The sequence below is a fragment of the Thermobia domestica genome, chromosome 6 (assembly GCF_964235325.1).
Source record: "Thermobia domestica chromosome 6, izTheDome1.hap1.1, whole genome shotgun sequence".
Lineage (NCBI taxonomy): Eukaryota > Metazoa > Arthropoda > Insecta > Zygentoma > Lepismatidae > Thermobia > Thermobia domestica.
The window spans coordinates 187,566,400-187,578,092 of NC_137459.1; the positions used below are offsets into that span (position 1 = coordinate 187,566,400).

An 11,693-nucleotide genomic window follows, 5' to 3' on the forward strand; every position below is an offset into this window, starting at 1 on the left:
AGGAAGTAAAAATATTCACTCGAGGGAGTCGAGCGAGTAAAAATATTCACTCGAAGAAGTAGAGGAAGTAAAAATATTCACTCGAGGGAGTAAAAATATTCACTCAAGGGAGTCGAGGGAGTAAAAATATTCACTCAAGGGAGTCGAGGGAGTAAAAATATTCACTCGTAGGAGGCGAGGGAGTAAAAATATTCACTCGAGGGAGTCGATGGAGTAAAAATATTCACTCGAGGGAGTCGATGGAGTAAAAATATTCACTCGAGTGAGTCGAGGGAGTAAAAATATTCACTCGAGGGAGTCGACGGAGTAAAATATTCACTCGAGGGAGTCGACGGAGTAAAAATATTCACTCGAAGGAGGCGTGAGAGTAAAAATATTCACTCGAAGGAGGCGTGAGAGTAAAAATATTCACTCGAAGGAGGCGTGGGAGTAAAAATATTCACTCGAGGGAGTCGAGGAAGTAAAAATATACACTCGAGGGAGTAAAAATATTCACTCGAGGGAGTCGAGGAAGTAAAAATATACACTCGAGGGAGTAAAAATATTCACTGGAAGGAGTCGAGGGAGTAAAATTATTCACTCGAGGCAGTCGAGGGAATAAAAATATTCACTCGAGGGAGTAAAAATATTCACTCGAGGGAGTAAAAATATTCACTCGAAGTAGTCGAGAGAGTAAAAATATTCACTCGAGGGAGTCGATGGAGTAAAAAAATTCACTCGAGGGAGTCGATGGAGTAAAAAAATTCACTCGAGTGAGTCGAGGGAGTAAAAATATTCACTCGAGTGAGTCGAGGGAGTAAAAATATTCACTCGAGGGAGTCGACGGAGTAAAAATATTCACTCGAGGGAGTCGGGGAGTAAAAATATTCACTCTAGGGAGTCGAGGGAGTAAAAATATTCACTCGAGGGAGTCGAGGGAGTAAAAATATACACTCGAGGGAGTCGAGGGAGTAAAAATATACACTCGAGGGAGTCGAGGGAGCAAAAATATTCACTCGAGGGAGTAAAAATATTCACTCGAGGGAGTCGAGGGAGTAAAAATATTCACTCGAAGGAGTCGAGAGAGTAAAATTATTCACTCGAGGGAGTCGAGGGAGTAAAAATATTCACTCGAGGGAGTAAAAATATTCACTCGAGGGAGTCGAGGGAGTAAAAATATTCACTCGAGGGAGTCGACGGAGTAAAAATATTCACTCTAGGGAGTCGAGGGAGTAAAAATTTTCACTCGAGGAATCGAGGGAGTAAAAATATTCACTCGAGGGATTCGAGGGATTAAAAATATTCACTCGAGGGAGTCGAGGGAGTAAAAATATTCACTCGAAAGAGTAAAAATATTCACTCTAGTGATTCGAGGGAGTAAAAATATTCACTCGAGGGAGTCTAGGGAGTAAAATTATTCACTCGAGGGAGTCGAGGAAGTAAATATATTCACTCGAGGGAGGCGAGGCAGTAAAAATATACAGTCGAACGAGTCGAGGCATTAAAATATACACTCGAACGAGTTGAGGCAGTAAAAATATACAGTCGAACTAGTAGAAAGAGTAAAAATATTCACTCGAGGTAGTCGAGGGAGTAAAAATATTCACTCGAGGGAGTCGAGGAAGTAAAAATATACACTCGAGGGAGTAAAAATATTCACTCGAAGGAGTCGAGGGAGTAAAAATATTCACTCGAGGGAGTCGAGGGAATAAAAATATTCACTCGAGGGAGTCGAGGGAGTAAAAATATTCACTCGAGGGATTAAAAATATTCACTCGAGGGAGTCGAGGGAGTAAAAATATTCACTCGAGGGAGTCGAGGGAGTAAAAATATTCACTCGAAGGAGTCGAGAGAGTAAAATTATTCACTCGAGGGAGTCGAGGGAGTAAAAATTTTCACTCGAGGGAGTAAAAATATTTACTCGAGGGAGTCGAGGGAGTAAAAATATTCACTCGGAAGAGTAAAAATATTCACTCTAGTGATTCGAGGGAGTAAAAATATTCACTCGAGGGAGTCTAGGGAGTAAAAATATTCACTCGAGGGAGTCGACGGAGTAAAAATATTCACTCGAAGAAGTAGAGGAAGTAAAAATATTCACTCGAGGGAGTCGAGCGAGTAAAAATATTCACTCGAAGAAGTAGAGGAAGTAAAAATATTCACTCGAGGGAGTCGAGGGAGTAAAAATATTCACTCAAGGGAGTCGAGGGAGTAAAAATATTCACTCGAAGGAGGCGAGGGAGTAAAAATATTCACTCGAGGGAGTCGATGGAGTAAAAATATTCACTCGAGTGAGTCGAGGGAGTAAAAATATTCACTCGAAGGAGTCGACGGAGTAAAAATATTCACTCGAGGGAGTCGACGGAGTAAAAATATTCACTCGAGGGATTCGACGGAGTAATAATATTCACTCGAAGGAGCGAGGGAGTAAAAATATTCACTCGAGGGAGTAAAAATATTCACTCGAGGGAGTCGAGGAAGTAAAAATATACACTCGAGGGAGTCGAGGGAGTAAAATTATTCACTCGAGGGAGTAAAAATATTCACTCGAAGGAGTCGAGGGAGTAAAATTATTCACTCGAGGGAGTAAAATTATTCACTCGAGGGAGGCGAGGCAGTAAAAATATACACTCGAACGAGTCGAGGCATTAAAATATACACTCGAACGAGTCGAGGCAGTAAAAATATACACTCGAACTAGTAGAAAGAGTAAAAATATTCACTCGAGGTAGTCAAGGGAGTAAAAGTATTCACTCGAGGGAGTCGAGGGAGTAAAAATATTCACTCGAGGGAGTCGAGGGAGTAAAAATATTCACTCGAGGGAGTCGATGGAGTAAAAATGTTCACTCGAGTGAGTCGAGGGAGTAAAAATATTCACTCGAGGGAGTCGACGGAGTAAAAATATTTACTCTAGGGAGTCGACGGAGTAAAAATATTTACTCTAGCGAGTCGAGGGAGTAAAAATTTTCACTCGAGGAGTCGATGGAGTAAAAATATTCGCTCGAGGGATTCGAGGGAGTAAAAATATTCACTCGAGGGAGTAAAAATATTCACTCTAGGGAGTCGAAGGAGTAAAAATTTTCACTCGAGGGAGTAAAAATATTCAGTCGAGGGAGTAACAATATTCACTCGAGAGAGTCGAGGGAGTAAAAATTTTTACTCGAGAGAGTCGAGGGAGTAAAAATATTCACTCGAGAGAGTAAAAATTTTCACTCGAGAGAGTCGAGGGAGTAAAAATTTTCACTCGAGAGAGTCGAGGGAGTAAAAATTTTCACTCGAGAGAGTAAAAATATTCACTCGAGGGAGTAAAAATATTCAGTCGAGGTAGTAAAAATATTCACTCGAAAGAGTAAAAATATTCACTCTAGGGATTCGAGGGAGTAAAATTTTTCACTTGAGGGAGTAAAAATATTCACTCGAGGGAGTCGAGGAGGTAAAAATATTCACTCGAGGGAGTCGAGGGAGTAAAAATATTCACTCGAGGGAGTAAAAATATTCACTCGAGGGAGTCGATGGAGTAAAAATATTCATTCGTGGGAGGCAAGGTAGTAAAAATATTCAGTCGAGGGAGTTTCTAGAGTGAATATTTTTACTCCCTCGAGTGAAAACTTTTACTCCCTCGACTGAATATTTTTACTTCCTCGACTCCCTCGAGTAAATATTTTTACTCCCTCGATTCCCTAGAGTGAATATTTTTACTCCCTCGACTCCCTCGATTGAATATTTTTACTACCACTAGTCTCTGGAGTGAATATTTTTACTCCCTCGACTCTCTAGAGTGAATATTTTTACTCCCTCGAGTGAATATTTTTAGTCCCTCGAGTGAATATTTTTACTCCCTCGACTGCCTCTAGTAATTATTTTTACTCCCTTGACTCCCTCGAGTCACTCGACTCCCTCGATGAAGTCAGTCCCCTTCTAGCCATGATCCTCATCAGAGTGTACGTGCAATGGGCAAAAATAACGGAGAAAAACCGTCTCGAAGTTTTCTATTCGACGCATATATTGTACAACGCGCAAACTTATCAAGTGATGGCGTGGCAGAGTGAGAAGAATCAGCGACTCAAGTGCAAAGGGTTCGATCCTCGTTCGAGTCAAACCTTTTTTTCTTGTTTTTTGCTTCAACCAATAAAGTAGGCATTTGTAATTATAAGTAAAATATTAATTCACCGTATGTTTATAATGAATAAAACAATTGAAATTTTTAATTACTTGTAAATTCTTTTGATGTTCCATGTTAAATAGGAACAAAATCTAATCTCCTCCGTAAATATTATTGTTACTGCAGTCGTTGTGTAAAAAATGTTGTTGAAGCTTCGTGTCTACATCTGTTGACAGTGTGAGAATTACAAGGAGAATGAGGAGGAAATCTGTTGTGATTATAGCAACATCCAGTATTAGCAAAGGGGATTTCCCCTCTGAACTCCTTTGTAATCGCACACTGTCAACAGATGTAGACACGAAGCGTCAAGAACATTTATTACACAACGACTGTCGTCAAGGGCGCCGATCATGGGTATCGACCCCAATGCCAACTACACAAAATCACATCATCCGTATCAATTTAATTCGTAACCGTCTGGCAAGTAACGTGTTTGTACAAGAATTGATTATACATAAGGGCTAAACACGTCCTTACTGCTGAAGTATGAGCCAAAACTGAATTCCAAGGAATTGTTCGTCGCTGTGCACAAATTGTTAATACTGATCGAACTTACAAAAGGGATCGCTAGTCACGAGAATGATCCTATTTCAAATGTCACCTCACCTTTCTACCTAGAAGAAGGGCGAAACAAAATGCATTACTGTTATCAGCTAACAAATCTTTATATTAAATTTTTTGTTGTCATAAAATGATAATTCTATCTGTAAATCCACAAAGGTAATAATAATATTGCGTTCATGTGTAAACCTAAGAAACATCTGACACACACTATATCTTTTCTGTTCCTATGAATACCTTTGACTATGTTACTTTTTCTTTCCTTATGTGGTAATAATAATAATAATAATAATAATAATAATAATAATAATAATAATAATAATAATAATAATAATAATAATAATAATAATAATAAAGGACATAATTACAACACCAGTTACATAAACATTATCTTCCCATTCAGAAAAATTAATAACTGCCACGACGGGATTTGAACCCAGGTAGCTGCAATGGGAGATTCCTGCTTTAACAATTTCTTTTAAACAAATCGCCCCAACCGGAGTATTGTTCGCCACTGGCACCTCATCTCCTTTCGACGTATTCCAAACACTACAGAAACACGAACACCGAAATACGGAGGACAGTTAAAATTCCGACCTTGCTCTTCAGAGGAATTCGAACCCCTAGTGGATTGCGTCTTATGATCAGCAGCCTCATGATCATGTGGCCTCAATTTACCACAAATTCCTCATATGAACATAAGAAAATAAACTAGTAGTTATGGAACATAAACATAGAACTGTCTATTTCTACACGTGTTGATGCAATTTAAAGAATGTGAAAATAATTTCTGTCGTCTTTTCTTCTTTGGAAATTAGAAGTTATGTAAAAGAAGAAATGTAATGTAAATCGGGACAATCCCTGCAACAGATGACCAGCGCCGTAACTTGGATTTTTCTGAGGAGGGAAAGCATTAATAAGCTTATTTGGGCCCCCTAGAAAAAGTTTTTCTGATTCTTGGGTCCCCTCTTTCCAATTTTCTCTTAACCTTTATGAACCTCCCGGAGCCTGTGGACCCTCTCGCACGGCAAGGTCTTCGGTTTCGTTAGTTACTCCCTGGGTCCATTCCATACATGACAAGATTATTAAGGGGACAATATTGACAAATCTCAAAGCCATACGAATATTATTTCTAGAGCCCCTAGTAGTAGACATTTTTTACTGAAATTTGGTCCAAGACACATTTTTGTTCTATTTACCTTTTGAGTGCTGTTTTGTTTATGTAATGTAGCGACCCTGTTTGATGCATTTCTAATTTCATGTTCCTATCGTATATGGAGTAAGAAAATTTTGTCTGAAAATGGGCCCTATCGAACGGCGGGAGCTTCTCTGGGGGACAGTTGCCCCCCCCCCCCCCCACACACACACAAGTTACGGCTCTGCCTATGACGTAGGCTCAACTGAAGAACATTTCGTGATACTTTCTTCATTGAGCAACGTCTATATAACTTGTTTTTGAGTTAAACAAGGAAATCTCGAGTAAGTCATTAAAACACCCACACAAGTTGCTTATATTTTCTTATTTATATTTTTATTTATATTTTGTTTATATATTTTTTGTTATATTTGAGTATTTTGTTTATATTTTTCCATGAGACGATTTTAACTAGGTGTTAGTTTGAGTGGCAATTTAAATGGCGCGGTGGGTGAGTGGTTAGCGTATTGAACTTCTATTTGGTGGACCCTGGTTCGAGTCCCGGCCAGGATTCTATTTCAAGTTTTCTTGTTTCAATTTTAATGCATACTCAGTGTGATAAGCAAGATCTTCTCTCCTCCTCAAAGATGATGTTGGAATGACGAGAAGGTCTCTCAATGGAGGCAATCATTTACAAAATTATTTCCAGCAGTTATTCTATATTTTGATGTTTTCAGCTACTTTCAAGCATTTAATGATTCATATGTGATCAGTGTTTTTATTTCTTTGATTATACAGTATATAATGAAAAAATACATTACATACACAGCAATATTGAGATTAACATATGATGTTAATTGGACAACATGCTCTGAACCAGAGATATTGATCTCAGAATTGAGAACTGTTTCGTTAGTCACCTACTTCACAATTTTACTCGCATAAACATCTGGATCAGGGCTACCAACTGCTGTCAGTGCGGAGAAAAGTTACGTGTAAGTTGGGTTGCATCTGTCTAGGCGTTCTCACAACTGCAAATTACCTGGACCCCAAGTAATGGAATTAGAGCGCTTAGGGGGGGGGGGGGGAATTACTTTTGTAGCTGGGTGTACCTAGGCTAGGCTATATGAATATGAAATGTGAATCTACAGTTTAAGTTTGAATTTAAACCACCGTAATGAGCTCAAATTACAATATTTCCTAAATTCAATCGAACCCACGGCAAATACACCATACGTGTAAAGTGGAAATTTATAGGCAAGGAAAGTACTCAAAGACTACGTACACAGGGTTGTAACTACGAGGTGGCTGGACTGAAAAGTTCAGAGGACCATCCATGACATTAAACCGAGTAACTAAATCACTGCAAAATCTGTCACCTAGTGAGCTCGCAAAAACATACAGTACCTAATAATGCGATCTCCGAAGTGACAAGAAAACGTGAGCCAGCTTTTCTTATAGCAAAATATCGATTCCTTTCATCCAGTTTTCTGGAAGATAATGTTGCCTCTAACTATTCCTGTCAACCGTGAGTGCAGAGCTTATTTTCTGAATTTGAAACAACAACAACGACAATAATAATAATAATAATAATAATAATAATAATAATAATAATAATAATAATAATAATAATAATAGCTGAGAAGCACCATGGCTCAAGAAGTATTGAAAGAATTAGCACTTCTCTGCATCGAGGAGATTTGGCTACGAAACTGGACTTCGAAAAAGTAACAGACAAATTTCCAACTGAAAACAGGAATTTTAAAATTTTAAAAAAATATCAGAATACTAACGCATAAAAACATTGGCCTCGAGCGTTCTACCACTCAGCTACCGTGTACCCAATCTGGCCCAGTCAACTGACCATGCACTTGTTTACATTTCTGCTTAAAGTGCTTATTTTTAAATAATTAACAATTGCAATGCCGTAAAGAAATTAGAAGTAATCAAACCCAAATTTAAAAAAAAACACTGATCGTCCCTTTCAGCAGCGAGCCTATATGAGACGGGGCTACTGATTAACGTGGAATCTGAAACACATGTGCTCCCGCCGGGAATCAAACCTGGGCCTCCCACGCCAAAGGCGCGTAAGCTAACCGCTTAGCCATGAGGAAGCTCCCATGTTAGTATTGTATTCTGTTATAGAAGGATCACTTTTCTATCAGTGCGTAACCAAAGTTGCAGCTTCGCGGAGGGAATGTGCGCCCATCTACCCAGGGGTCATATCCAGCTGAATTCTAGACATAGTGTATTCGATAAACAGATAGGGGGCACGGTGGTTCAGTGGTAAAGCGCTTACCTCTGGTGCGTGAGGTCTCGTATTCAATTCCCGTCCAAGTTTGTTTGTAGTGGACAACATCGTGTCCGTGGGTTTTCACGAGGTACTCCCGTTTCCTCCCACATTATCATTCCATCAGTACTTTATTGGCAGGTCATTTGGCGCACCTGACAAGTTTCCGTGCTTCACGGTCTTAATCTATTCTCTTCATTTTCACGCATTAATTTTGTACCGCAAAATATTGTAAATAGGCCTATATCAACTTGGGAGCATAAACACGCCTTGACAAAATTCTGTGTACGCCACTGACTTCCTGTAAATATATCGTTATTTATTTCTCCAAATAAAATAAACTGGCAATATTTATAATCTTAACTACATCTAAAATACACTATATTGTAAAAAAAAAAATATATCAATAGAAAGATATATAATACGCTGGCATACCGGCATAGATATTTGAAAAAAAATATCCTAGAACCCCTCCTCCGTCGTACAACCCAGTTCGAACAACTTTTGTAATTCACTTTTTGTCCTTTGTATCTGAAACTAAAATATGAAAATAAGCTAGCAACAAGCAGTATGTAACATGTAAACAATTAGTTACAACTAAAGAAAGCGATTCAGTCAAGTTTCTAAAGATAGTAAACAAAGAATAAATAAATATGTACTTACTTAAACGGTTTCTCCAATAACACCTTCTCTTCTCTATGATTACAATCCTTTCCAACGCAAGTGGAGATACAATATTTCAATCATTATGAACATTACTGAAATTCAACATGAGGTCTCTGAAGTTCCTTAGTTTTTCTCCTTTATTCAGCCATTCCTCAACAGAACTCGCGCGTTTGTTTACCACAAGATTCGTGCAACCCACTCGCCTGCACATATGAGCTTGAACTAACTCAGCTGCTTCGATGGAACACCTGTTACTCCATAGATTTTCACATCAATGCCACCTAGCGAACAAAGAGTAAGTTACTTCCACCAAACCTGATAATTGTAAGTGCAGTGAAATGTTTATAGTAACTAAAAAGCGGGTAGAAAGAAAGAAATCATTTCAGTTTCTTCATACCAATTACACAATAAACAGATGCGTAATTCAACTGTTATGTTCCTTTACGCGATTATTAACTAGAATCATATGCAGCGCCGTAACTTAGATTTTTTTCTCGGGAGGCAAGCATTAATACGCGTATTTGGGCTCCCTAGACAAAGCTGTTTTTTTACTTCTTGGGCCCCCTCTTTCCATATTTCTCTGATTCCATCCCATCTCGCCTAACGATTTATCAGCCACTGATGTCTCCAAGATAAAAATGCTCGCCATTTACGAGGAGATGGGAATTCCCATCTTGTTTAATCCCATCTCGCCTAAAATGATGGTAAGATGCAAGGAGGGAATTTTTGCGCTATAGAGAAAATTCTTCTACTAGCATTTTTAATCAGATATTTCAGTCAATATTGACAATTTCTGTCAACTACAATATAAATACCGTATAACTGGGTTACTACGCAGCAGATTTAAGGAATTTTAAACAAAATCGCATTTAATCGTAACTTACAAACGAAATGATTTAGAATATTGTATTTTAAACGTGTAATACCTAGATATATGTAAAGAAAACAATAGTGCAAGTGCATTTGTAAATATTCAGTATGACCATAGTTATTGAAATATAATCTTTGGTGCAAAGTAACCCCATAGGGAATATCTCGCACAACATACAAAAAAGTATGTTCAACATACGAACATAAAGTTTCTGTGCAGTGCTTTCCCTTTATATTAATACATTTCACTTCCTACACAAAACTGCATGCAGTCTACAAATATTGATATTAGAATAATGGCACTGGTATCAGTACTTAATACGAATTATCGATATTTGTAAAGAAAATTATGTATTTTCTAGTACCGGCAGAGGAACCACATTCTGATAGTTTAGAATATGTCCCACAAAAATGCCAACTCATGAACAGAAAAAAAGTCCCCGTGAACTGATTTGCCTTGCTTGATCTTTATGTCCAAGAATATAATCCCAAACGTAATCAGTGGAATATTTACGTGGTTTGGGGATTTCAGGCCAAAGCCCACCGAAATTGAATGATTTATTTTCTTTTTTCTTTATTTCTTTTTCTTTTTTTATCTAATTTAGTCATTCATATGCGTATAAAGCTTCAAGACTCCCAAAACTCTAGTGATTTCTTAAAAAAAAAAAAAAAAAAAAAAAGCTTTTCTGAGTGAAGCCCCTCTCAAACTATTTCCCTAGATCTACTACTGTTCATAATTATTTTCCAACAAGAAATCTATTCAGGCATCTACCTAAATAGGAATTTTATCTAAAATTAGAAGGCAGGAGGTACCAGCAGTAGTAATTTCCTATGTCGGGTTGTAGTCGGTGGAAAAGGAATGCCTATTATTTTTAACCGTAGCTTCCATTATTGCTTAACTCAATGTGGTACAGGGGCGGTGTATGGTCACCCCAAAGAAATTAAAGAATTCTGAGGATATTTTATCAAACGTTGACTGAGACAAATCGACTACAATTAAATACGATATTTCAACTAACAAAAGTCCTAAATATATGGCGTGGTCCAAGTTACAAGAACATCGTTAAAATTAGAAAAAAGGAAAGATACACGCATTTGATTGATCTCCTTTGTCTCAGTACAGAATTGGCTATCGAAGAAGAACTGAAATTATATGAAGTCCATAACGTTTAAATGTTATGTCTTTTTGGCTAATGAAGACAAAGAGATGACTCATAGCTATGTGGGTAGCGTATATGACTTTGGCATAGGAGACCCGGCTCCGATTCCCGGCGGGAGCTCTAGCGGTTCAGATCTCACGTTGATCTGTAGCTCCATGTCTCATATAGCTTTGCTACTGAAGGGATACTAAACTCAAATCCGATCCAATAATAGCGACATATAATAGATGGAAGCTAATTATAAAGAAATAACTCGTGAAATGAGAATGTAGGATAAAACAAGATAATCCCGAGAAAACTCACGGGTACGATGGCATACACCACAAACTTTTATAGTCGGGGATCGAACGAGGTCCATCCCGCACCGAAGTAAGCGCTTTATCACTAAGCCACTGTACCCCTACTTTGGAGGAAGCAATATAATTCTGACAGATGGGTCAATCCATCTGAAGTGGTTTAAAGATTAGGAAAATGGTTGCTCGACAATCTCCGAAAATTATAGAAATTGGAGTGTGATTAATCTTGTGTATGAGAAGGTCAATAACATCATACACGTTTTCTTATGTACAAGTGTTCTTGAATGGCGGCCATCTTTGTTGTCCGTGGAGTGCCATTTTTTGCATTTGCAAGCATTTAAGAAAATTACGGTTGCTGAGTACATACGAATCAGACGAACACCAAACTAAAACGAATGTTTAGAGGAGAGACCGAGGTACTCCGAGAATATATAATCTTGCTTCTAAAGAAATATGCAGAGTTGCAAACCAATACATCAAATCACTAGTAAAAGTACTGAAAATTACACTATTAAAGGGACAGTATTTTTGAGTGGCATAAAGTGGGGGGCTCATAAGTTTTGTGCTGAATACTATT

At 38.1% G+C, this 11,693-nt stretch overlaps 1 protein-coding gene across 2 annotated transcripts in view; it reads right to left on the reverse strand.

Annotated features, from left to right (window-relative positions):
* Nucleotides 1–9,053, reverse strand: part of LOC145688365 (delta(24)-sterol reductase-like) — a 142,630-nt gene extending 133,577 nt beyond the window's left edge. Inside the window, exon 1 of one of the 2 annotated variants that reach the window (XM_081762513.1) lies at nucleotides 8,788–9,053. The gene's annotated coding sequence lies outside the window, so the exon portion shown is untranslated. The remainder of the gene's footprint in view (nucleotides 1–8,787) is intronic. The other variant, XM_081762514.1, reaches the window with a different exon arrangement.
* Nucleotides 9,054–11,693: the final 2,640 nt, after the last annotated feature.